This window comes from Mesocricetus auratus, unplaced genomic scaffold, assembly GCF_017639785.1.
Source record: "Mesocricetus auratus isolate SY011 unplaced genomic scaffold, BCM_Maur_2.0 Super-Scaffold_100004, whole genome shotgun sequence".
In the NCBI taxonomy this organism is placed as follows: Eukaryota; Metazoa; Chordata; class Mammalia; order Rodentia; family Cricetidae; genus Mesocricetus; species Mesocricetus auratus.
In genome coordinates, this window is record NW_024429189.1 from 69,234,720 (window position 1) to 69,259,399 (window position 24,680).

Genomic DNA, 24,680 nt, shown 5'->3' on the forward strand with positions numbered 1-24,680 from the left:
TTGAACATTAAAAACAAGTGGGGTTTTAGGGTGGCTCTTAATCCACACATTGCCCTTAGGAGATGTCCGTTTTAGAGAAGGAGAGGAGAGCCCTCCTTTGTAAAGACCCGGACAGAAGGTGACTAGAGGAGAAACCAATCCCAGTGACACGTGCATCTTGGACACCTAACCTGAGGACTGCAAGAAGATACATTTCTGTCATTTAAGCTGTGCTGCCTGTAGTGTTTTGCTATAGCAGCCTGGGCTTATTAATGCCTTAAGTGTTTGTTCCCGGTTCTCCTTTCCCCCATGGTACCTTCTTTAGTTTAAATAGGAAGTAAGAAACTGTACCAAATTTCCCAGTTGCTGGCTTCTCTTGTCTGGTGGGTCTATTTGGATACCCAGTCATGGTTATGGCACCGCCACCTTCTGGAGATCTGTCCACTCATGGTGCCAGAACCAGGAAAGGAGAGGTGGTTTCCTCTGGGTTTCCTTTTGGGCCAGGGGCTTTTCAGGACTTTAGCACAGGGATGGGCGTTGCTGGAGGGAGTAGGGTGTGCTGGGGTCTGGGCTCTGAGAGACAACTGGGTCTGATCACGGGAGAACAGCTGCTGCCTCTCCACACTGACTCTTGGTTCCTGCACCTTTAACAGGAAGCCAATGCCATCACTGCACTTTGGGAAGCATTTGCAATGCCAAACCCTTAGACAGTGGCCACACACTCCTGTGTATACAAGGAAAGGCAGTCTCAACTCTCTGCCTAAATCCCACTTCAGTACTTTGGTCCTTTTCCCAGCATGATATGAATCCAGAAATTTCATTTTCTGTGGATGCATAATAATAGTTTTAGCTTTTCAAGTTGAGAGTGATGGTACATGCCTGTAATCCTGGCACATTGGGAGGCTGAGGCAGAGGATAGCAAGGGCAGCTTGGTTTACACAGTGGTAGCCACTCAAACAAAAAAAAAAGTAAAACAAAACAAAACAAATATTTAGTCCCCACATTTAAAAGTCAGGAGCTCACAAAAGCGATTCCTTCAGATAAACAGGAAGACCTGCTCTGGGGCTGGGCTGCAGCTGAATCAGGGCTTCTCCCATGCACATCAATGCACGTGGTCTCACCATCAGTAACACCTCTATCACCCCCTGGCGCCTAGACATTTCTCATGGCTAGAGTGTGGGAGCTCTAGGGCCCAGACAGTGTATTTAGCATGTTCAAGTAAGCACTTCTCATCAGCACTCACAAGCGCTGAGATGGCCCAAAGATCCTTAACACACATTCAGAGTTAGTAATGAGTCACCCTGAAGGTGGGCAGGTGAGCACCATACTCTGATAAAGATTCCACTCCAGACCTCATCAGTAACGAGGAAGACGACTGTGAATTCAGTCATCAACAGAAAGCAGAACAGAATCACACAACAGACATAGACATGGATATTCCTGAGTCTGAGATAGGCAAGTTTAGGGAACAGCCTAGCATCCTGGGACTCCACTTGGTTTGGGCTAAGCACATAATCCCCTTCCAACAACACCTATGGCAGCCTGAAACCTTTACCTGTATAGACTAAGCAATGCACTCCCTGCCCAACAAGGCACTCAGAAACTGCACACCCCCACCTGCATACAGCTGCAAACACACTCCACTAAGAACAATAGAATAGGTTCCCTCTCCCCTTAAAAACCGCTGAACTTAGATTCCACTCAGTTCTTATATTCTATACTGTTCTTACATCTGGGTATGAGAGTAGGAAAGACAATCCAGCCTGATTTGGCTTCAGGTGCATGCTCAATAAGGCAAACTACATGTGCTAAGTAAACTTAAGGTGAAAATTCCCTATTTACTACCTTATGGCTATGCATAATTGGGCATGCAAATAGTTTAAATCAGCTGCATTGTAGGAAAGAATATGAGAAGTAGAGAAAAGTTATAAACTTAATCTGCCAATCAAAATAGGAATCCACCTACACCATGCACCTTAGCAACCAAACTCATCTTGAACCTCAAAAGAGGCCCCAAACCACAACGTGGGGTCTGAGAGCCTTCACTCATGCCCACTGCCAATCTTGGTATTACATTCCTTTCTGATCTATACTTTGCTTTTAATAAATTATTGTAGATACTTTGTAATCTCTGTGCACCTTTATTTCATCCTCAAATAGAACACTATGGCTCTGGAAACACCTGGTTCAGACCCTCGCCACCCCACCATTAACAGGTCGACCCCTTTCTAGGAGTCATCAGAGAAAAGTCACAATGGAGGGGTGACTCCCAGGATGTTTTTGTGTTAAATGCAGGCATTTCTATGCTGGAACCCTAGCCACTGCCAGATAGATGGGTTCTCCCTCCAGCCAAAACGAAGATGATGTGGGGGCTAGGGAAAAGGACAGAAGGGTAGTTTTCTGAGAAAACGGAACAATTTCACCTCTACATATCTTGAGTGAGATTCAGGGGAAAGTCCCAATGGTATGGTTTAGGAAAAAAACAAAACAAAACCCCAAATTCTTGATACTGCAATTTCACAGAGTAGATCAATATTTCAGCTTAAATGAGAATTTATTGCCTTCAGAAATGCAGACAAAGCTGTGCTCTTTCAGCCTACTCTTCAAGCAGAGACCCCACAGCCTTCCCGACTACACCAGCCAGACTAGCAGAGCAGGTAACATAACCTTGTCCCAGCACATCTGCTTTCTCCCACTAGGGACACGTGACTCAGTGCTGTCACAGAGAATGCTATTTGAAATGCCCATCTTTCATCCAGGCATCACATCTTCCCATCCTAGTCTCCCTTTATTGACTGGCTTTCTTCCTTTTCCCCTTAGCTTCTCCTATCCAGGCACACACTGCACTATGGACCACAAGCAGCCACTGAAGCTATCCACCCACCGCACCAAATGGGACTGTCGGGAAGATCAAACCCAGGACCTCAGGACAGGAACAGGACTGTGGTTCCCACTCTGACAGCTGTCTCCGTTTTCCTGGAGGGAGCATTCGCTCCCACATCCTCCCCAGACTTCCAAGGCACACATAAAAATTCGATCCCTGCTTTCTCTTTGCTTTTATCTCTGCTGTGTGCTCTGGGGAGTTTTTACAAAACAAACGAACATGAACTTCAAGGTATGAGGAGTGTAAATCACTGCAAACTCTCCAGGCCTCCAAATGCTACAAACACTGCTTAGCCAAGGACCAAAGACAAGCTGGTAGGTGATTATTCTTATTAAATAAATGCCATCCTGCTTTTGGATCGCATCCTGATCTACAGAGCCTTTTCACAGTTATTTCAGCTGCATGAAGGGTTGGGCCGGTACCCTGCATGTCTTGGATTTAGGGGAGAAATACTTAAGAAAGTATATGTACAACAATAACAAGTTACATGTGTGTAGTACATGTATATTATATATACATAGATTTTTAATCATTCACAGAATTAAAACCAGCTAGGATTCTACCATATCTCTGGTAACTTTTGTTTGTTTGAGACAGGTCTCATGATGGAGGCTAGGCCTCCCTGAACTTGATGTGATCCTCCTGACTCTGCTGCTGAATCCTTTGAAATTACAGACCATCATTCCCAGCTAAAGGTGTTTCATCTTGTTGTTTCCTTTTACCTCGATGCAGCAACAAGCATTAAACTTAGGGCTTCACATTACTAGATAAGTATTCTGCTACCGAGTTTATAAAATCCCAGATAATTTCTTCATGCTAGTATTTTTCAGGTAGGATAAGAAAGGTCTCCTTATCCACATCATTTGCCTGGTTTGCCCTAGCTCTCACACCCACTGACTCAAAGTCATCCTTTTCTACAGGACATTTTAAAAATATTTTATTTTATTTGTGTGTGTGCGTGTGGGAATGCACACTTGTATCTGAGTGCCTGCAGAGGCTAGAGGGTGCATGTTGGATCCCCAGGAGCTGGAGTTACAGGTAGTTGTGAGCTGCCTGACGCGGGTGTTGAGAACCAAATGTTGGCCTTCTACAAGAGCAGTATAGACACTTAACTGCTAAGCCATCTCTCCAGCCTCCAGTTTTTGGTGTGTGTGTGTGTGTGTGTGTGTGTGTGTGTGTGTGTGTGTGTGTAATTTTTTGTAACTTTAAATCCATTTTAAAATATTTTTATATACAGAGCATCTTTTCCTAACCAATATTAATATTGGCTTGCAAGTGTTTCTCAAATGCAAACTGGTCATATTGTTATCAAAGTGTCAGTCTTGTTCCTTTGTGAACCTTGGGACCCACACGAGAATCTAACTCTCAAATAGCCTGCGACATTGTCTTGTGTTTGCCCAACCCTACCAAGAGCGAAGTCAGTCCTCTACATATGCCACAGTTTCCTTACTGTCTTCACTTCTTTGTCCTGTCTGTGATGAAGGGTGACCATCTCTTTATAGGCTTCTAGCTTACAACATCTCTTTTTCTGTCAACTGCCAGGTCAGTGTTTGTGGAGGACAACCAAGCCACACTTCGAAGTGACAGTTCAGCTTTCCAAAGAATGACCATCAATGCACTCAGCCCTCAGCTCACCTTCACTGACTGTCCTTTTCATATCAACTAGAGGGAACCCTCTTTCCCCTTGGACATGGTGATGAGCCTGTAAGGAACACATCATTTTTCCAGAGTATGCTTAAGGATGTCAGGTGGCCTCTCTGGACCACAGCCTTCAGGGCTACATTAACCAACCAGCACCGTTCGTTCTGCAATTCTGGGCAGCCACTTCCACTGAGGGAACAGAGGTCCCCACTTGTGCTCTGCATATCGGCTCTCTCCCATGTGCATTCTCAAAGGGCACAGCAGCTCCCCTTCATCCTCATCTCCTGGAGACAACTGACCACTAGCATCTCCTAAGAGCTGGATAGACAAGAGACAACAGCTGCTTTCTTGATGCTCTCTGTGAACTGGGGGTGGGGTGGGATGTCATATGATTCGGTGGGCACAGTATGCATTTATCAGTGATGTGACTGAGGGGTAGTAACTTAACATCTTGGAGCCACAGACTCCTGTTGTAAGAATCAAGTACAGTGTCCATGAAGCGACTGGAATGTGTTGGCTACTTGAGTCACAGCAAGAGACAGCAAGCCAAGGAGTCCATGGAAGGATCTGCTCTGTTCACATCTAGCTTTAGTGGGTGGGGGGGTGGGTGGGAGGGGACAGGCAAATTGTGTGTCATTAATAATAAATAAGTAAACTGGTGGTCCCCAAGAAATAAAACATATGCAGTAGGCAATGGCTACATGGTCTCCCTCCCCACTGACTCACAAAGCTGTGCTCTCCAGACAGGCTGGATGTGAAAACATCTGGATGGGTGCCTAATCTTCTGTCACCTGTCATTACAAACTGTCCTGTCCATCCATCCTCCAACAGCCCAGTGATCATATGCTCTCACAATGGGTATCTTCTCAACTAAAATCATTTTCCAAGGAAGTTGTCAGGGAAGTCTGCCTGCAACATCTGCCACCAAGATGCAATTATTAAAGCCTAATTAATCTGATTCCCATTTTTATTAATCGCCAGCGAATGTCATTGCTGAGCCAAGGCTGTGATCAGCACTAGATAATGGGGTGCTGCTATGAAGCTGGAATGAGGCCAAGTCAAAGATAAGCTATCAGGAGTTTCTAATTAAGACTGAGCTAGCCTGCAGACCACCTCACATTATGTCTGTAAAACCCTGGGAATCACTGACTTGCTCCCATTACATCATTCTACAAAAGCAGTATTAGAGATTGTCATTGCTCCTCCATAGAGTCTAGCAGTGCCCCTGCGTTCCCCATCAGGCATGTGCTAAGCGCTTCACACATCTCACTGAATCTCTCCAACCATCCTCATCCTAACATGCAGAATCACAGAGTGAAGAAAGGATTTGAAATCTGGTCTCCCTGATCCCAAGGGTCCATGCTTTTCCACATGGTGCATGGATGGTCCAATGCAATGGGTAGACATTTGCAGTCACTATCCCATCTGCAAGAGTAGCCTCAGGCTGACACTGTACAAAAGCAACAGATTAAAGGGAGAAGAGTATAGGCCCCTGAGTTATGCACAGCCCTGTGAATTTCACATTCAAGAAACAATCTAACATTTTTTTTCTTTGTTTTCTAACCTTACAAAACAATGAGCACAAAGGAGCTTGAGAAGCCTATGAACACAGACAAACATTTCCAAGTGAATCAATATGCAAATGGACATCTCTGCCTGGGCTCCCTTGGCCTTCAGCTCGGCAGCAGGGCAGAGCGATATGAGGGGCATTTTTCAAGGAGCGGTTTAGGATTACAAGGTGGAATTATTATTTATCCATTGAAAATATGAGGCTTGCTAATTAGGTCATAATGGTTCTCATTTATCATGGCACAGAGAGCATGTGTTCTATTGATCTACAGGGCTGTCTGTGCGCAAGCACGAGGCTCTTACTAATACCAGCTTAGCTCTGCCCAACTGTTCTCATGAACTTTAACCCCTTCTGGAAACTCACTTCAGTGACGCAGGCCTACTGAAAGGGAGGAGGGTGGTGCTGTAACCTGTCCATCTGGGTGGCAAGGCCTGGAGCTTTGTCCTCAGAACCTTTCCCAAATTGTCTGGGATCTGCTAGCTTTGTCAGCAAAGTAGGAGGTAAATGAGCTCTCACGGTTATGTCATTAGCAGCTGAGTGGATAAAATCTGAATTAGTAGGTATGAAACTCGAGCCCTTAATTCGGGTAGCCAATAGGCAAGGGAGTCCTGGCTAAAGCACCCAGAAGTCAAGACCCTAGTCACACTCACCAATAGCAACAGGATGGTCTCATTTCCAGGCTCCTCTTTCTAGCCAGGTGCAGGTCATGACCAGTGATAAGTGAGGCTGAGTGGCTGCCTTCTGCTCCCCAGCCCCTTCCTAAGATTTATGATGAACTCTGGCCCTGTTGCTTGCTAGTTGCAGGCGTTTGGGTAGCCCATCTGTAAAGCAGAAGGAGAAACCCACCCTGTGGGGTTGCCAGGAAGTCTCTATAAGAGAGAACTTGTGAAACGCTTGGTGCATAGTGGCCACTCCAAGTTTTATGATTCAATTTCATCTTCATCCTTGGAGACAGATCAGCTTGTTCACCATAAGACACCATCAGCGTGGAAAGTAGGACTGAATGTGATGTACAAGTTACAGAGGCTAGAATGGAGTTAACCAGCAGGAGTATCCAATCCTGAAAGAATGATAAAGTCCCCTCGAGCCAGACTGCTGGTAGTGCTAATCCATAGGAAACTCAAAGAATGCCTCTGTGATCAGCTACTGTTGGGAAAGCCACACTACTGTCCTTACTGGGGATTTCAAATGCGCCCAAGGCTCACAATGGTGCTCCAGTGAAGAAACACATTTCACGCTAGTTTCCAAGTCTTCCCCATATATCTTTGTGGCAGTTTGAATGTAACTGGCCCCCATAAGGTCATAGGGAGTGGCACTAGTAAGGTGTGTGGCTTTGTTGGAGTAGGCATGGCCTTACTGGAGAAAGTATGTCATTGTGGGGGGTGGGCTTTGAGGTCTAATATATACCTAAGCCATGCCCAGTACCTCAGATCACTTCCTGTTGCCTGCAAGATGTAGGTCTCTCAGCTACTTGGTTCTAATATATACCTAAGCCATGCCCAGTACCTCAGATCACTTCCTGTTGCCTGCAAGATGTAGGTCTCTCAGCTACTTCTCCAGAACCATGTCTGCCTGAATGCCTCCATCTTCCACCATGATGACAATGGACTGAACCTCTGAGCTGTATGCGAGTCATCCCAATTCAATGTTTTTCTTTATAAGAGAGTTGTCCTAGTCATGATGTCTCTTCACAGCAATGGACACCCTAGTTAAGACAATCTTCAGAGTTGTTTTCGGGGGAGTCTGGGAGAGGTCTGGGAACAGAAAGAAAGATGACCTGCCTCTCCACAGGGTCTGTGGGTCAGAAAAATCAAGTCTCCATGATTTCCCCAAACACTGCCACGGCTAAAAGTGCGAGGCATTGATGGATCTTTCAGGAATCCGGTGACACTCAGCTGGAACAGAGAGGTCCAACTGTCCCCGACAATCCTCTGAACTTGGCTTTGACCCGCAAGGGCTAGCTACAAGGATAAATGACAGTTAAACTCTTTATTAAATCTTGTGTTTAAACAATTCTCATGGAGAAAGAGAAGCTGCCTCTCTGGCCTGAAGGGTCCAGGAAGGTTGATGCTTGCTCCGGTAGCCCCTCAGATCCACCCATCATCATCTCATCGTCTTTCTGCATTTACAGTGGTGAGGCAGAGTCACAGGGACTGTGAGGAAATGAAGATGCCAAACTGAGACAAAAATGATACAGAGCGGTGAGCTGGTGTCACAAGATAAACCAGGAACCAGAGGCAAGGGGAGCTGAGGAAGTGGCAGGTCCTTCTCTTATCCTTGAAACCTGCGTGGTGCTGGGCGGATGGTGCCTGTGAAGTCCTGGAGGGTCCCCATTACCCACTACCACACTGCGATTTTTCTTGATCCAGATCAAATGGTTGATTTTCAGCAAGATAGAAGGTTCCTGGGGAAAGGTTCAGCTTCCTGTAATGGCATGGACCCAAGAGGGAATAAATGAGCCCATCACTCAGTAAGATCATTAGCAGATGCCTCTACCTTCTGCTGAAAGGAAGGCTGGGCTCCTGCTTGCAAACATGCCTGGCTGCTTCCTTCATCATACGCTCAGGGGGCCCAGGAGAGCTCCCTGAGCAGAGTCCAATACTCATTTCCTACTGCACAGGGGAAGATAATATGCAAAACTCCCTCCAGAGCATCATACCTGTGGATTAAGAAATCACTTCCCTCAGTCATGCAAATACCGAGGACCCCCTGGAGTGAGAATCTATGATTGAGCCAGAAGGAAAGGTGATTTGGAGAACTCCATCTTTACAGGAAATGATGAGCAGCCTGTTAATAGGGTTAGTGCACTTAGCAACAACACCCGCTGCATGTTAAGGGAACCATCAGTGACACCTTACACAACTTAAATTGCAGTAACAGGGGCTGAGTAATTTGTGCAATTCATTACCCCTGCTCACTGGAATTGCCTTTGGGTCTTCCCGTTCACGGTTTCCACAGAATGCCTGGCTGTATCTTTTTTTTTTTTTTTTTTTTTTTTTTTTGCCTTGTAGGAGATACTTTTGTATGCTAATCTGTTTTGTTTGTTTATTTCTCTGTGTCTCTGGCTGTCCATCCAAATGTCTGATGTCCTGCTGTTAAGGCTAGTCTTCTCATTCTTTAAAAAGCTTTCTTTAGAATAAAAAAGAACAACTTGATGTGTATGGATGTTTTGCCCGTTAAGTATATGTAGGTGCACCATATGTGTATCTCATGCCTGAAGAGGTCAGAAGAGCTCACTGGATCATCTGGGAATGGAGTTACAGATGTCTGTGAACCATCACGTGGGTGACAGGAATTGAACCCAGGTCCTTTGCAAGAGCTCTTAACTGCCGAGCCATCTCTCCAGCCCCATTCCTCCTGTTCTTGTGCAGGTGACAGACGGAGCGGGGATCCCTAGCACTCATGTAAAAAGCTGGGTGTAATCCCAGGAGGGCAGGTGACCCCCCAGGACTGGTTGACCAGTCAGTCCATTCAAATTGCTGCTTCTCTGGTACCAGTGAGACCCTGTACTAGGAAATGAGATGGAGTAGGGTGTGGTGGTGCATTTGAGGACAGCCCAGCCTACATATGGAGCTCCAGGCTAGCCAAGGCTAGATAGTCAGACCCTGTCTGAAAAAGCAAACAAATGAGCAAAAGCCAAACTAAAACAACGAAAGAAAAAGGAGGTGGAGGGTGCTTGAGAAAGAGCCACGCCAAGGCTGTTCTTTCCTTCCGTGTGCACATATGAACACACACATATGCACTTGCACACATGTGTGCACCCAAACACACAAAACAGCTATTCAGGTCAGCATGTATGTGGTTGTGTGCACACACATAACTTTATATGTTTTCAATTACATGGGTAATTGAAAACAAGAGGCAGTGAAGCCAAACTCTCAGCTCTCAGTTTCCCCGGCCAGAAGCCACCATGGCTACCCCTAGCTGGACCATCCTACCTTCCACAGTACAATGTGGGCTGTGGCCCTTTCAGTTCACGGGGCAAATATACGGGTGCAACTCAGGGTGCCTGAGAGTTCAGATGGTGACCTGGGGTGAATTTAACTTTCCAGGTACTAGAAAATGGTGGTAACTTAACAAGCACATACCATGTGTCAGACCCTGGACATGGTTACTGTAGTCATTACCTTGACTTCAATATACATTGAAGTTCAACATTACCTTGAGTCCAGCCTCTCAAAAGAGAGCAAAGAATATAAAATCAGCATGCTAACAAAGCATTCTTATTATCCTAAAGGGGGTGGCTCAGAGGCTCTAGGGAGAAGTCACTTGCCCAGGTCTCAGGGCAGGTGAGTCACAGAGCTGAGGCCTGAAGGACCTGCCGTTTCTGAGCTGCCTTTCTGTCTCTCCTTCCTTCATACAGCCTCCCACAGCCTGTGATTTGGGAGCTCAAAACACTTACACTGTCCCACACATGACATCTTTGTACCTGGGGCTGTGGGTACTGAAGGCTAGACATGACATATAGTTGTGATAAGTCTGCAGCTGCAGCAGGAAGTGCCAAGGGACTAGGGGCAGCAGGAGTAAACACCATCACCTGCACAGAATATTAACAGTGGGCTTGGGGCCCTATGGTAAAATCCCTGACCATTCTGTGCCTCCATTTTCTTATCTAAAAACTGGGGTATAAAAACACCCACACCTCTTGGATTGTTGTGTGTACTAAATGCAAAGTATGGAGTACTTGGGACAGAGTTTGGGCACATGACTGTAACAGATGAGTCATAATGAATAGTTAATTATTTTACTACTCCATGGCTTAATGACAGTTCATTACAAGAACTGCATTGTTAGGCCACTTTGTCATGTGAACATGATACTGCGCCTTGCCACAAGCCCAGATGGTGGATCCTCTTGCATCTGGGCTGCATACCATTTATATGCAGCACTGTCTCTTACTTCTACAGTAACAATGAACACAACACTAAGAAATTAAAGCACCCACAGGGGAAAATGATATATTCAAGAGACATGGTATACACAGGCTGGATGAGGCCATTGCTTTCCCACAAACTTCGTAAGTAGCAGGGATACACCCTGAAACAGAAGTACAGCAAACACAGAAGCCAGTGGTGGCTGTTACGGTTGCCATCAACCATCACTCACCCACCGCACACTGTCATATGGTGCCGCAGGTTTCCGCACCTGGCCGTGCCCTGAGTGCGCTCCTGTCAGCATCCCCACCTGCACATGAGCAATGCATCGTGCTGTGACACTGGGTGGCTGCATCCTCACTGGGTGTCAGGAAAATTTCAGTTACTTTATAGTTGTTGAACAGCAAGGCTGTAATAGATGGTCTACTTTGACCGGGACACCAGTTTTGGGCAACGGTGGTACTAGAGTAAGTGCATGTCATCAAAGACATGTACACCCAAGCCTGTACACCCACGAGTCACATCCACCCCCCCCCTTTTCTTTCTCACACAGAGACTGGTTACTGAGTCACATCTTCTAGAATAGAGAGTGGATTTGGCAGACAAGTCACTTAATGCAGCTTTCTTTATTTTCTGTCTCCAGCTCTTTTATAAATAGGTTTGCCAAATTGATGCTTAATAGCTTAATATCGGGTTCATATTAATCTCACCCTGTCTGAGCTTCAAAGGGACAAACTGTTCTGACTGTTAATGAAACAAATTTCAGTTGCAAATTTCCCTGGGATCAGAGCTTGGGAAAGAAAAAAATCCAAATGATCTAAAAAGACAAACATCTCCCTGGTGCGCTTTTCAAGCCACGGGGTCTTTATGGCGCCTCCTTCCAAAGCTCGGGAAATCCAGCTGCCTCAACACAGATGGCTTAAGGCCCTCATGGACACTAGATGGCGCAAGAACATGCTCTAAACCACAAAGACTGGCCTGCTGCCTTACACACCCAGCCTGCTCCAGGCCCAGGTGGGTTCACGGGCACAAGATGCAAGCCTGGGAAGGTCAGCATGGAAGTTGTAAGATGTTTCCATCTCCCACTCTGACCCAATACATCTGGGCATCCTCTTCAGGATTTAAAATGCGAATGAGCCAACAGAGGGATTACACGGCACTGCCCGTTCAAAACCACTTAAGATGGCAGGTTTCATGTGCTGTGCATTATACCACAATCTTTCTAAAAGGCCAGAGCATCCTCAATAAGAGCAACAGTAGTTTCATCCAGAAAAGTTAACCATAAAAACACATATTGGTGCCATTTTTGGTTTGGTATACTGTCCTCAGGCCTCAAAACAACCTGTTTTACTGCTGGCTGGTTCTAGGCCCCAGCCACTACCATTCATGACAGAAGCTTCCCTTACAGAAAAATACCAACCTTACCCTATCTGAGAAGGCCAGAGGCAGGAAACCACAGACAGAAAGGCCCCCACACACCAAACCAACTTGCTGGCTACCTCTGACCTCACTGTCTGCAACTCCCCGTGTAAAAGGTAAGCATTCCTCATCCAGGCACAATTACAGGCACAGCCTTCCATCTTGCCAGCCCGCTGAGATCCATGGGGTCCACTTGTAGTGGGAGAAAGTCAGGAGCAGACACCCTGAGAGAAGCCAGGACCAAGGGGCACAGGCAGAAATTTCTGGCAAGTCCCAGGGATGGATGACCTGAGAGGCTGGAGTCTTGAGAATGGAAGAGACCAGTGCTCTGACTGGAAATGAGAAAACAATGCATTTCACACTCGAGAGCTGAGCGTTTCCAGGGGTGCTATGGGACTGAGGTGTTTGCCCACCACAACAACAGCGAGGGCAGCCAGAGCAGCTCCAGCAGTAGTGAGGGGCCTAGGAGTGATTCACAGGAAGCAGCCAACAGTCCAGGGTGCCTGGCACGGTGTAAGGGCTCAGACTAAGGGAGAGGGCCAAGAGCAGTGACAGGGCAGCGGGGAGCTGGGGAGCAAACCTCAGCTCCACCGCAGGCTCACTGAAGGCTTTGCAGGCTGTGGTGAGGCCAAAACAGTTCAACAGAGCTCTGTAAGGCCGTGGGCCTCACCTGAGCAAGGTGTATCTGCCTGTGTTTCTACTTTCAAATGTCTCCCTGAACTGCTCCTGACCTGGTGCCCTAGAGATGTGGGTCAGGGTCTTATACAGTATCTAGGACCAGGCCCCATCTGGCCCAGGTAGGCATTATGGGTTGGCGTACCCATACTTCCTCTTTTCCTTTGAGGGTTCCCTCTGCCTAGCAAACTGTCTTCTTCTCAGACTCGTGCTCACCCCCAGACTGCCACCGATGTGCTTAGGAGTCTGCCCTGCTCCTATTATGCCCTACGCTTTTCCTTACATGTCACACGCTTGTGACTGTCATTTGCTGCCTGGTTCTATACCCTGCAGCGAACCTAATGATCACAGTATGTGGGCTGAGAGGAGGCCCAACCAGGGTTATTCATCAACAGAGATGGATGAGAATGGGAAGGGAACAATGTCATCCGGCAGAAGGTGGTCAAGGCAGGGTTCACCAAGCAAAGACCCTAAGGCGGCCAGAAGACCGAGGGTGGCAAGACTGGGGACAAGGTGAGGCCCCACAGGAGGCCTGGTGGAGAAGTTCCTGCCACCAAGCCTCCTGTCACAGTCTTGAACTGCCTCACAACGATGGGAAAATGTCAGACCTCCATGCTTCAGCTGCTGTCCCTGGCAAAGTCCCCACCCTCAGCTCACACCCACCTGCAAGGGTTGGCAGAGCTTGCTGAGCTTGGGAAGGGATCTGGGAGAAAGGAGTATTCACGGGATATGAGCCCAGAAAGCCCTGTGGGTGTGTGGCATGCCCAACTAGACGCTGGATCATATCCCCAGCATGGCTGGGACCCTTCCCCGCTCCTTGTTCCTTTCATTCTGGCCTGCGCTGTAGTCACAGGAAGAGGGGACAGAAGGAGCTACTGTCCTCAGAACTAGACAGAGAGAACACCACACACCTTAGAACTTAACCTCTTTGCCTTGGTAACCGGGGGCACTGGCACCTGAGAAGACCCCTCAAACCTCTAGCTGGAGACAGGGCCCTCTCCCCATTGTTCCTTCTCTGTTTCTCCAAATGAGAACAGTGAGTCCCGGCACTTGCCCTGTGTGCAATCTCGGAACTGCCCATCTTGCTCCATATTACAAGGCAGGCACCCTCCACACTCTTCATTGGTTATAAGGTCTCTCACGGTCAACCTTGGCCTCTACCCACCACTGCCCATCACACCTGAAGCCTCTGTGTGCAAGTCTGGTCACACCTGTCTGCTGTGTGCCCCTGCTGCTCTTAGGATCGAATAGTTTCTATGACACCGCAAACCCCCAGGTCCTAGCAGAGCATCTGCACACAGTGACTCAGTAATCTTCATTTGTCAAGCACCTGGCATAGACAGGGCAGAACAAGTCTCGTTAGAGATGGACTGGCATTCTCCAGGGGAGGCAGGAGCCTATGCCTACAGGGCTGAGCCCTATGGGGTGGGTGTTGATACAGGGCTGATTAACTGTTTGCCTAGACACTGTCACAAACAAACAGGAAATTAATTCTCAATCTTTCAATTCCCTTTCTGAGTTTAATTGCAAGCCACATAATTGGTCTCAATTTTCTTAAAAACAAAACAAAACAAAAAACCCTCTGCTATCACTATGTAACAGTGTAGGACCTCCAGCTATCTGCTGCCTCAGACACGGAAGGCAGGTTCTCTTTTCTCGAATGCATGCCCATCAGAAGGTAGTCTTTGCTTTGGGGAACATATTCTAAGACACCTTTTAAGCATTTAAACACCCCAAACCAGAACTCTGAGGCAGGGAAAGCAAGATAACCGTGTGCTTTAGATACCCACAGGCGAATGAGGTGACAGAATAGTGCTTTTGTGAGCATGGGCTTTGGAATCAGGGTTAACATCTGACAAGCTGTGTGATCTCGGGCAGGTTGCCTGACCTCCCTGAACCTCTGCAATGTGACACAGAAGGCTATGAGTCAGACAAGGGGTAAGTGGGTGACCTAATCAAGAACTGAGCATAATGACATGGACATAGTAAGAAGTTGAGGCACCTTCACCAATTTATTATGTTGATGCTGTGACTGCTGCTTCTCATAGAAGGCGACAGAGCAGGTCTAATGCCTAAGCATCACAAGGAAACCTGGAGGTTGCCAGCATTTATGGCCTAATGGCTGTGCTCTAGACTTGTTCTTGAATTCAAGATTGTTAAGCTTTTCATCCTTCCTCACAATAGCCAAAGCTCGCTTACTTACAGATGGGGAAATTAAGGCACAGAGATGAAAGGAGCTCCCCAAGGACTGAACAACATGTTCTGTATAAAGTCGAACATAGCAGTGCAAAACCTCCTCCTTCCCAGTGCTATTTTATTTTCTGTGATTTTCATAATAAATTATTTACAACTGACCGTCTTTCAAACCTCCGTTCAACCATCCCAAATCCATAGGCAAGCTCACAGCCTTATTAATGTTTAATGGATACAAATAAATCATAAAATAAAGATATTCTTTAAGACCTATATATTTAGCTCCTAATGGCTGTTTGGGTCTTCTCCATTCAGATCAGAATACCAAATGTTCAGGAATATGACTTTATTTATTTTCAGGTTTTTTGACACAGGGTATCATGTAACCAGACCAACCTTGTACTCACGATGTAGCAAATGATGACCTTGAATTCCTGGTGTTCCTGCCTCCACCCTCTGGGTGCTGGGTTCACAGTTGTGGGCCTGGTTTACGGCCGCTGGTGAAAAAACCCAGGGCTTTGTGTATGACATGCAAGCCCTCTACCAACTGGGCTACATCTCCAAGCCCTGGCCTTTATTTTTAATGAATGCCTTTCTTTCAAAACACAAAAGTGCTCTGCTCTGTATTATGGAATAAAATCAGGTGTAGTATTCTTCAGCAAGCACCAGCAGGGATGACCACCATCTGCATTCTGGTGGATTTTTCTCTGGCTGGCACCATACAATTCTTTTTGCAGAGGGAAGCTCCCAGGGCACACGGCCTCAGCAGTGGATCTAACTGTGGGATGGTTATATGTGTTCAAATGATCTCAGCCATCCTATAACCCACTTTCCTTATTTGTGGGCCCTTTGTGCACTGTGGCTACACAGAGTTCTTTCTTCTTTTCAGTAGGAATTAAAAAGGAAATGAACCCAACAGACATGTCACAGATTACCCAGAACACCGGAGTCACAGCAACCGAAACCCAAATGGCAACCGAGTGCCCGTCCCCAGCACCTCATCACTGCACCTGTGGAAAGTCTAGCTAGATGACCACGTGACAGAGATCGATGCTCAAGTGTGACACAGGCCACAGTCAGCTTCTCCGGAGACCAGTGCCCATCCCAAATCCCCCACATTTCTGTACTGGGACATGCTGGGAGAGGCTGGGGTAACACTGGCTTGTGGGGTCTTTCACATAGCTTCTTGTCTTTGATGAGAGACCTGCCCACTTGGATTACACTGTGTGGCCCCACTGGGTTAGAGAGCAGCTCTGCTGTCAGTCTTGATTTCGGAACAGGAAGTAGGGTAGACAGGGCTAGGGGGCCCAGGAGCAGATCTACACCTCACAGGAACCACGTGTCAAGGCTCCTGCTCCAGGCCAGCAGAAGAGGGGAGAATAGAAACAGAAGGGACTGGGAGGACAGGAGCAGGGAGGAAAGGAGGGCAGCGGAGGAGGACACAGGCTTCCTAGAGAACCTGCGATGTCCTGGAGAGCAGCGCGCTAGGTTCCATCTGACCCTCTTGAGGCCAAGGAGATGTATTGTGTGTGACCACAGAGCACACTAACCAGGTTTTACAACACTCTAAAGTGACCTTGTTTGTACCTGCTTGGCCACAGCATAAGCTATGGCATCTCCATCTGCTTCAAACGAGAAGTGGCTTTCTATCGTAGACCAACTGGGGACTGCTGGAGAAGACAGGATCACAGAGCCGTTAGCCACAGGGTCTATGAGGCTTGGGAATCATGTGCCTAACAGGGAAACACCATCCTCTACTGACAGCACATCTCCCTAAGCCCCTAGAGGCTGACACAAAGAGCAGCTACCCACACCTGCTGACTTCACATAGCAGTGCCAGGAAGAGGTGACTGGGTTACCAGAAGGAATGGCCTTACACTGAGCAGGGTCCTGGGTAAACAGCTTACACATTCCCCATTGGCCAGCTGAAGACTCTGTTTCCCCTTCTACAGAAGTTGATTTGTCTGCCTGTTCCATAGTCAGTGACTACCCAATCTGGGCTAACAATAATAATCTTATTAAGGATGACAGTAATAGCAATTACCATCTGCTCAGGGCTTGCCGTGTGCCACACTGTGCAGGGAGTACTTTCATGTATTAGTTAATTCACTGCTTAGCAACCTGGTGCTTATCTCTATTTTACAGACGGGGAGCGGAGGACAGAAAAAGGAAGTCTCCTGCCTGTGGTCCCACAGACAACACAAGCAGCAGAGCTGGGATTTGGGCACAGATGGTGGCTCCAGCAGCCCACGCACTGAGCTCTCTGCTGCCTTTGTCTTGGGGTGTGGGGCACACGGGCAAGGAAAACAACGAGGTGCACAGCTGTGACTGCGGAAGGTTCAGGGTGACAGAGGACAGTCCACGTGACCTGGGTGAGCAGGGCAGGGGTAAGAGATCCGGAGGGCCCTATGGCAAGAAGTTGGCATGTCTAAGAGACGGGATTTTCACACCGGAAGCCATGGAGGTCAGATGAGTCTAAAGACTACTGGGCAGTGAGACCTAGAGGGATTGCATAGTTCACGGTAAAGAGTAGACACGGGCCCACTCTTGGTCTCCTGGATCCATGTGAAAAAGCTGGGCATAATAGTGGACATCTATATGCCAAAAGTTGGAGGTAAAGACAGGAGGATTATTGGGGCTTGCTGGTCAGGCTGGCCAATGGATGAACTCCAGGCTAAAGGTGGATGTTTGAGGAAAACATTCATGGCTGCCTTCTCTACTCCACATTCATGCACATACATACATACATACATACATACATACATACATACATACATACACACAAACACACACACAACACACACAAATGCCGCAAAATAACTTTTAAAAGAATGTAAGTTCCATAGCATATGTACTGAAATAGTACAAAACACCACCTTGCAGAGCCAAGTAAGCAATGGTTACTTCTGTCCCAACATGGGTGGCTTCTGTCAAGTTACTAAATCTCTCTGGGCCTTATCTGGAAAACAGCAATGATGACACTGAACTCATAAGGTTGTCATATTAAAAAATGTAGTTATGGACTTAAGACCTCTTAGAACTGGGCCAGGCTCCCAGCAAGAACTATCCTCTACATCACCTAGTAGACAGACAGACAGACAGACAGACAGTCCTGTCCCCCGCCAACTCCAGGTTTTCCCACATATTCATTTGCTTGCCTATTTGATGGGGGGAGGTGAGACTGGTAAGGGCAGAGCCAAGAAACAGAAGGAATGAGGCAAAATTAATCTGTGATCAATACTGCTTGTGGCCATTATGGTGACAGGCAGCAGATAAACACATAAATAGAACTGAAGACCAGCTTACCCTGCCAGCTGTTGCCATCAGCCACTTTGCCCAATTACGCAGGCTGCCGCATAACCTTCTATCATTAGGCATTCCATGACATTTTATTTGTGGCTGTCTTCCTCCCTCCCCATTGTATTTAGTCTGCTTTCATCTGTGAAGGTCTAGCTAGCCTCACTTGAGACTCTGGCTGCGGTAATTTAGAGTTAAGCATTATTTTATAGTATGTAAATAATGAGGTATAGGCAGGCTGGATAAAAAGCAATGCCTGCTTCAGCCAGAGCCTCAGCAGCCTGGGAAGGCTGGGAGACTGGCACAGGCTCTCCTCAGTCTGTGTCTGGACAGAACTGGGCCTCCTCCTGGCTGGTCTCCTCGAAGATAGTACAACAGCTTGAGTGAGCGATGGGTCGGTGTTTTCGACTAAAGGCTCCCCCGCACCCCAATTCTGCTACCATCCTACTTCCAACTCCTCACTCCATTCTGTGCCCCTAAGCTTGGCCGTGCCCCTAAGCTTGGCCGTACCACCCTGCAGTTTTTCAAGGGGTCAGAGAAATACGGTATGAGGAGAAATTTACACTGGAGAGTGATACACAGTGGAAACAAGGGGAGTGTTTACAGTTTCCAGATCGTAGCTATCCTGGCAGAGAGAAGCCCAGCTACAGACTGGGTTCAACAGGCCACACTACAAACAGTCACTAGGGCTAGGAGGCCAAGGTGGAGAGCCCTTGCCTATTATGTGCAAGGCCATCCCCACCCTTACTAAAAAAAGTAAAGAAAACAAAAAGGGAAAGCATGTACCGAGTGGTATGTGCTGTACATGCATTATGCGTCCACTTGCTGTGGGGTGTGGTATGTGGAAAAGCAGGCTAGCAGCTGGACAGGAAATGTCCATCCATCCGTCTCTCACTAGGTTATGGTGCCTCGGGAGGGGCTGGGTCACCTGCATCTAAGATGCTTTTTGCTTAATAACAATATTCCACAGTGGCAGCAACCACACTGTAACGGCTGCAGTGATGTTACAGCACATTCTCTATGGCCAGGCCTGGCTCCTTATCCTTATTCCAGCAGAGTCACAGACAGTCTGGCTCCCATTTTTAAGAGAGAGACTGGGGCATGAAACTGGTTGTCCATCAGTTATGAGCACAGCAACAGTGTGATGTCTTTCCACTTCCCAACCCCCACGATGAGCGCCATTGCCTCGACAGCTGCTCCCCAACTCCAGGTGGATTTTACAAACTACAAAACCCCAATCCTTGCTTTCAACATAGCCTTACCTGATCTTTTCTGTTTGTGCCCTTCCCACCCAAACCAGGATGCAAGGTGCTGGTGTGCAGGGTTGGTACCCTATACAGCAGTGGTTGGGAGCTTGGGTGAGTCACAGAGTAAGGTTTTGATCCTGTGCCCCCCCCCCTACCATTAGTCTAATGGCTTTACACAAGTTCCATCATGTCCCTAAGGCTCATTTTCTTCCTCTACAAATAGAGGGGTCCTAATGATAAGAACAGGTTCCTTAGAGGCCCACAGTAGGTGTGAAATGCTAATGGTGGGGCCTGGCAGGGCTCAGTGGCATCCAGGATCCTTTTTTCTCTAATGGGCTACAAGTAGCAGGGGGTGAAGTTTTGAGGGAGGTGGTGTCAATCATGACTTCTGCTCTTCTGCCCTGCTCAGTCTGGGAAAGGAGGCAGCCATCTGTGCTCAACACTGTGAGGGAGACCTTGGATACAGAACACTCCATGTGTAAACAGAAGCTGCCCACTCTTGGATAAATAGTGTAAGCCACCTCTCAGAGCCTACCAGGCTCTCTTTACTTACAGTATCTGCTGATGTCCAAACCCTTCTTTTGGCTTCTGGGTTCCACCACTTTTTTTTTTTTTTTTAAGAATAGTAGTTTACTAAACACACCAAACCATATAGCAGAGGAAAATGAGTCCTGGGAACTCTACAGCTAGCCCGTTTCGTAATGGGGTAGACATTGTCTGTCCTATGCATCTATATGCAGAAGTTCACTTTCCAATTGCGCACTCAGGCAGGAACCCAAGCTTGTGAGCCTCCATTTATATTCCAGCCTTGGTGCTGCCTCTCCGACTCCCTGCTCCCACTCCCATGTTAAGCCATTCTTCTCCCTGGGAGCCCCTGGTTGCCATCATCATTCTCACTTAGGCAAACTCTATCTATGGATTTTATTCCTCTAATTTTCTCCCATAAATCAATCCCTCCTCCCCTTGGCTGTTGCTGCTCTGTCTGGATTGCTCCTCCAGTCAGTTGTTCATTTCATCCCACAGTGTATTCAAGGAAGGGTTATCAAGTGCCAGCTACATGCAGGCCACTAGGGAGACAACAGGGAAGTAGGCAGCCCATGTCCTAGTTGAGGCTGCTAGAAAAACAAAACAAAACAGTATAAAACATGTGGTTTCTAAACAACAGAAAATCATTTTTCAGCTCTGGAGGCTGGGAAGTCCAATATGAAGGCTCTGGCAGACTCGTGACAAAGATCTCCCAGCTCATCAATGGCACGGCACGTCCTTGTTAATGATCACAAGATGAAAAGGGCATCAGGCTACTTTGTAACGGTACTGATCTTATTCACAAGGGCCCACTCCCATGGTATAATCACTTCCAAAGATCTAGCTCCTAATACAATATTTGGGAATATTAGCTACTTGCTGCACTGCTTTGATAAAATACCCAGATGAAAGCAATTTAAGGAACAAAGGGTTACTCTGGCTCCTAGTTTGCGGGTACAATCCATCATAATGGGAAGTCCTCGTGGCAGGAGTGTGATGCAGCTGGTTAGCCTAAGCCAACAGTGAGTAAACAGAGGACAGCGAACGCTTGTACTCAGCATTCTTCCTCCTTTAATTCAGGCCAAGCCTAGGGAACGGAGCTGCCTGAATTTGGGTCAGGTCTTCTCAACTACCCTAATCAAGACACCCTCTCACAGACATGCCCAGAGGCTAACCTAATCTAGATAATTCCCCCACAGACATGCACAGAGGCTAACCTAATCTAGATAACCCCCATAGACTTGCAGAGGCTAACCTAATCTAGATAACCCCCACAGACATGCACAGAGGCTAACCTAATCTAGATAACCCCCACAGACATGCACAGAGGCTAACCTAATCTAATAACCCCCACAGACATGCACAGAGGCTAACCTAATCTAATAACTCCCACAGACATGCACAGAGGCTAACCTAATCTAATAACCCCCACAGACATGCACAGAGGCTAACCTAATCTAATAACCCCCACAGACATGCACAGAGGCTAACCTAGTCTACATACTGCCTCACAGGTGTGCCCAGAAGGCTTGCCTCCCAGGTGATCCCAGATCGATTTCTGCCCTTGAAAGTAAGGTGGGGTCTAAACATTCAGATCCCTGCTGGGTGTTTAGACTCATTATCTTACAGCATAATTAGCACCTAAGATGGACATCTGGATTCAACTCCATTCCCTTTGCCTATAAGATGATTAAATTCAAAACAAATTACTAATAACTAATTATGTCTTGGCTTTATTTTCTTCGTGGGTAAAATGTGGGTAATAGAAACCGTCCCATGAGGTGCTGGGAATTTTCAATGAAGGAAAGTACCCAAAACATGATACACACATGGTTTCCAATGATTATTTCCACTGCCCACCTAAAACTGTCTGCTGGGTGGCACGTGTGACTGTCCCAGTGAAGGGGACAGCCATTAGCTCTCCACAGGAGAGCATCCTCAGGTCATGTGATGAGGAAGGATCTGACTGCCTGAAGAATGCCACCCCTCCCCTCCTCCCCTCCCCCATCTGACCACTGGAAGGAAGAATGCCTTCTCTTCAGCACCACCCCCACCCCCACTACCCCCACTCCCACCCTCCACCCCTCCACCCCGTCAGTCACAGAATTTGCTTCCCGCTTATCCTAGCTGGATATTAATCGCCAGGAGGAAGGGACTGCTACATATAACTTGTGTATTTGTCTCCAGACTGGAAATATCATCGAGGAAGTCTGTGCTGTGTTGTTAATGACAAAGATGACAAGAATGCTGGGAGATGACATAGACACTTTGAAAAACAGGTTGGAAATGATTCAGAACACACAGTTACTACATGGCTCAGCAATTCTACACCAGGTGCCAAATACTCCTGAGATCTGACCATGCTGCTCTTCTCTTTAACAGATGCCGTCTCAAGAAACCCTGAGCACACCGATTTCTACCTTTTGAGACTTTTCCAAAAGGAACCAAACATCTTGTAGAACCATCTGAATTCGGCTGGAAGACCAAGAGCTGCAGGGTTGACAGATAGGAAACCTCCACTGTCAAGTGTTGTGGAATGTTACTTTAAGATGTATTATATTCATTTATGCTGTGGAATACGTGTTTAATGATGCAAAGATGTAGTACATTCTTTTATGTTGCATTTTTTTAACTCTGTAATGCCATGTTACTTTGCCTGCCCAAAACACTTGATTGGTCTGATAAAGGGCTGCCAGGCAGAGACAATAAATAGGAGGAGAAATGTAGGCTGGAGGAGAAAGAGAAAAGCAAGGAGCAAGAAAGGGAGGAGAGGAGGACGCCAGAGGCCAGCCACCCAGCCACACAAACAGTCACAAAGTAAGAAGGAAAGAAAGATATATAGAATAAGGAAACGTAAAAAGCCAGAGGAAAAATGCTTCAAGTTAGAAAAGCTTGCTAGAAACAAGTCAAGTTAAGGCTAGGCATTCACAAAGAATAAGTCTCTGTGTATTTATTTGGGAGCTGGGTGGTGGGCCCCCAAATAGTGAAAAGAACAACTACGGTCAAGGGCATTTCTGCTCACACCAGAAACTGCCCTTGGGATGGGTCATCTACACTGTCAATTTTACTGGATGGGCATCTACCTAGGAGAAGGGAAGCACAGCTCAAGGAGCCTCTGTGAAGGTGACTCCAGAATCTATTGGGACATGAGGGCTCTTGACCTGATGAAAGAATTCATCCAAGAAGGATTCACATTGGATGGAACTATTAGGATGTGGGCTTTGGTGGAAGAGAAAATAGTGTGACTGTGTCCTTGGCCTTGTCTCTTCCTTTTCCTCTGCTTTCAGTCTACTTACTATGAGGCTAACAGCTCTCCTTGGCCACAGGCACCCACTGCCTCCATGGCCTGACCAAGTGCAAGAGGCCAAGGGATCATGGACTGAACTCTCTGAGACAGTGAGCCAAGATAAAGCTTCCCTCCCTTCAGATTTGGTCACAGTAATAGGAAGTTAGCTAACACTCCCCTTGACTGAAGCACAGCCAGCATGGCAGAACTCAGTCACAGGCCACCAAGGATTCTACCCATTAGGTCTCAGATCTATTGGGATAATTTCAAAAACAAATGGTATGGTTCCACATGATGAAACAATGAAGGCAGAACCAAGATCAGTTCAGAATTCAGCAAATTAGTTTAGTTCGCCTCATGTTTCAGTTCACATCTCAGTTTAAATATAGTATGTATTTAATATGATGTGAAGTCATATTTTAACACCTCCCAACTGTGAGGACTTTGCAATTCTAATAGAAAACACGCCATAAATTAGCCTGAGGTGTCGTGTCGCTTTCACGTGTCTCAGACTGTGATTGTCTGGAATGGATCAGGACTCTAGGGATTTTTTTCCCCATTCCTATTCTTTCCAGACCCTGACAGCTTTTACTCTAAAATATTACTGTCAAATCAAAATGCCAACTCTTCTCCTCCTGAATGAAGAAACATCCTCCAAACTAATCAAGATTTACATGAAGCTTTCAAACAGGTAGCCACCAAGAGAGGCACATGATGAAGGGAGGGGCCTCTCCCATTCAGTGCTGAGTCCTTTTAAAAGCCAAACTCTTCCCAAGGTTTGCTGAGTGGATGAAGGTTAACTTATAACCTGGTGTTATAAATGTCACAGGACACATCTGGAGGAACTACCACGTCAGTCCTCCACCCCACCCCCTCCCCACTGCATTCCATCTCTAGCTGCATCTGGATGTTCACATCCTAGAATGTTCCACTGTTGTTTCCACTTTTGTAAGGCCATGGAGGCAAGATGCCAGATGGAACCATGCCTGACCCAGGATCCTTGCTGGGAAGCAGGATGGAACAAGGTTTTGTCACCCATCCAGGGCAGAGTCCTCTGAGACCCTGCAGGTTATATTGAATTTGGTGTTTC

At 47.0% G+C, this 24,680-nt stretch overlaps 1 protein-coding gene and 1 long non-coding RNA gene across 4 annotated transcripts in view; one reads left to right on the top strand and one right to left on the bottom strand.

Annotated features, from left to right (window-relative positions):
• The window catches only part of Ldlrad3 (low density lipoprotein receptor class A domain containing 3), a 229,811-nt gene that overhangs the window by 70,292 nt on the left and 134,839 nt on the right, over nt 1-24,680 (bottom strand). The gene's annotated exons all lie outside the window — the stretch shown is intronic.
• On the top strand, nt 20,926-22,955 carry LOC121140450. Its single transcript, XR_005877289.1, has 3 exons — nt 20,926-21,090; nt 22,492-22,583; nt 22,687-22,955. It is a non-coding gene; the product is annotated as an uncharacterized LOC121140450 (long non-coding RNA).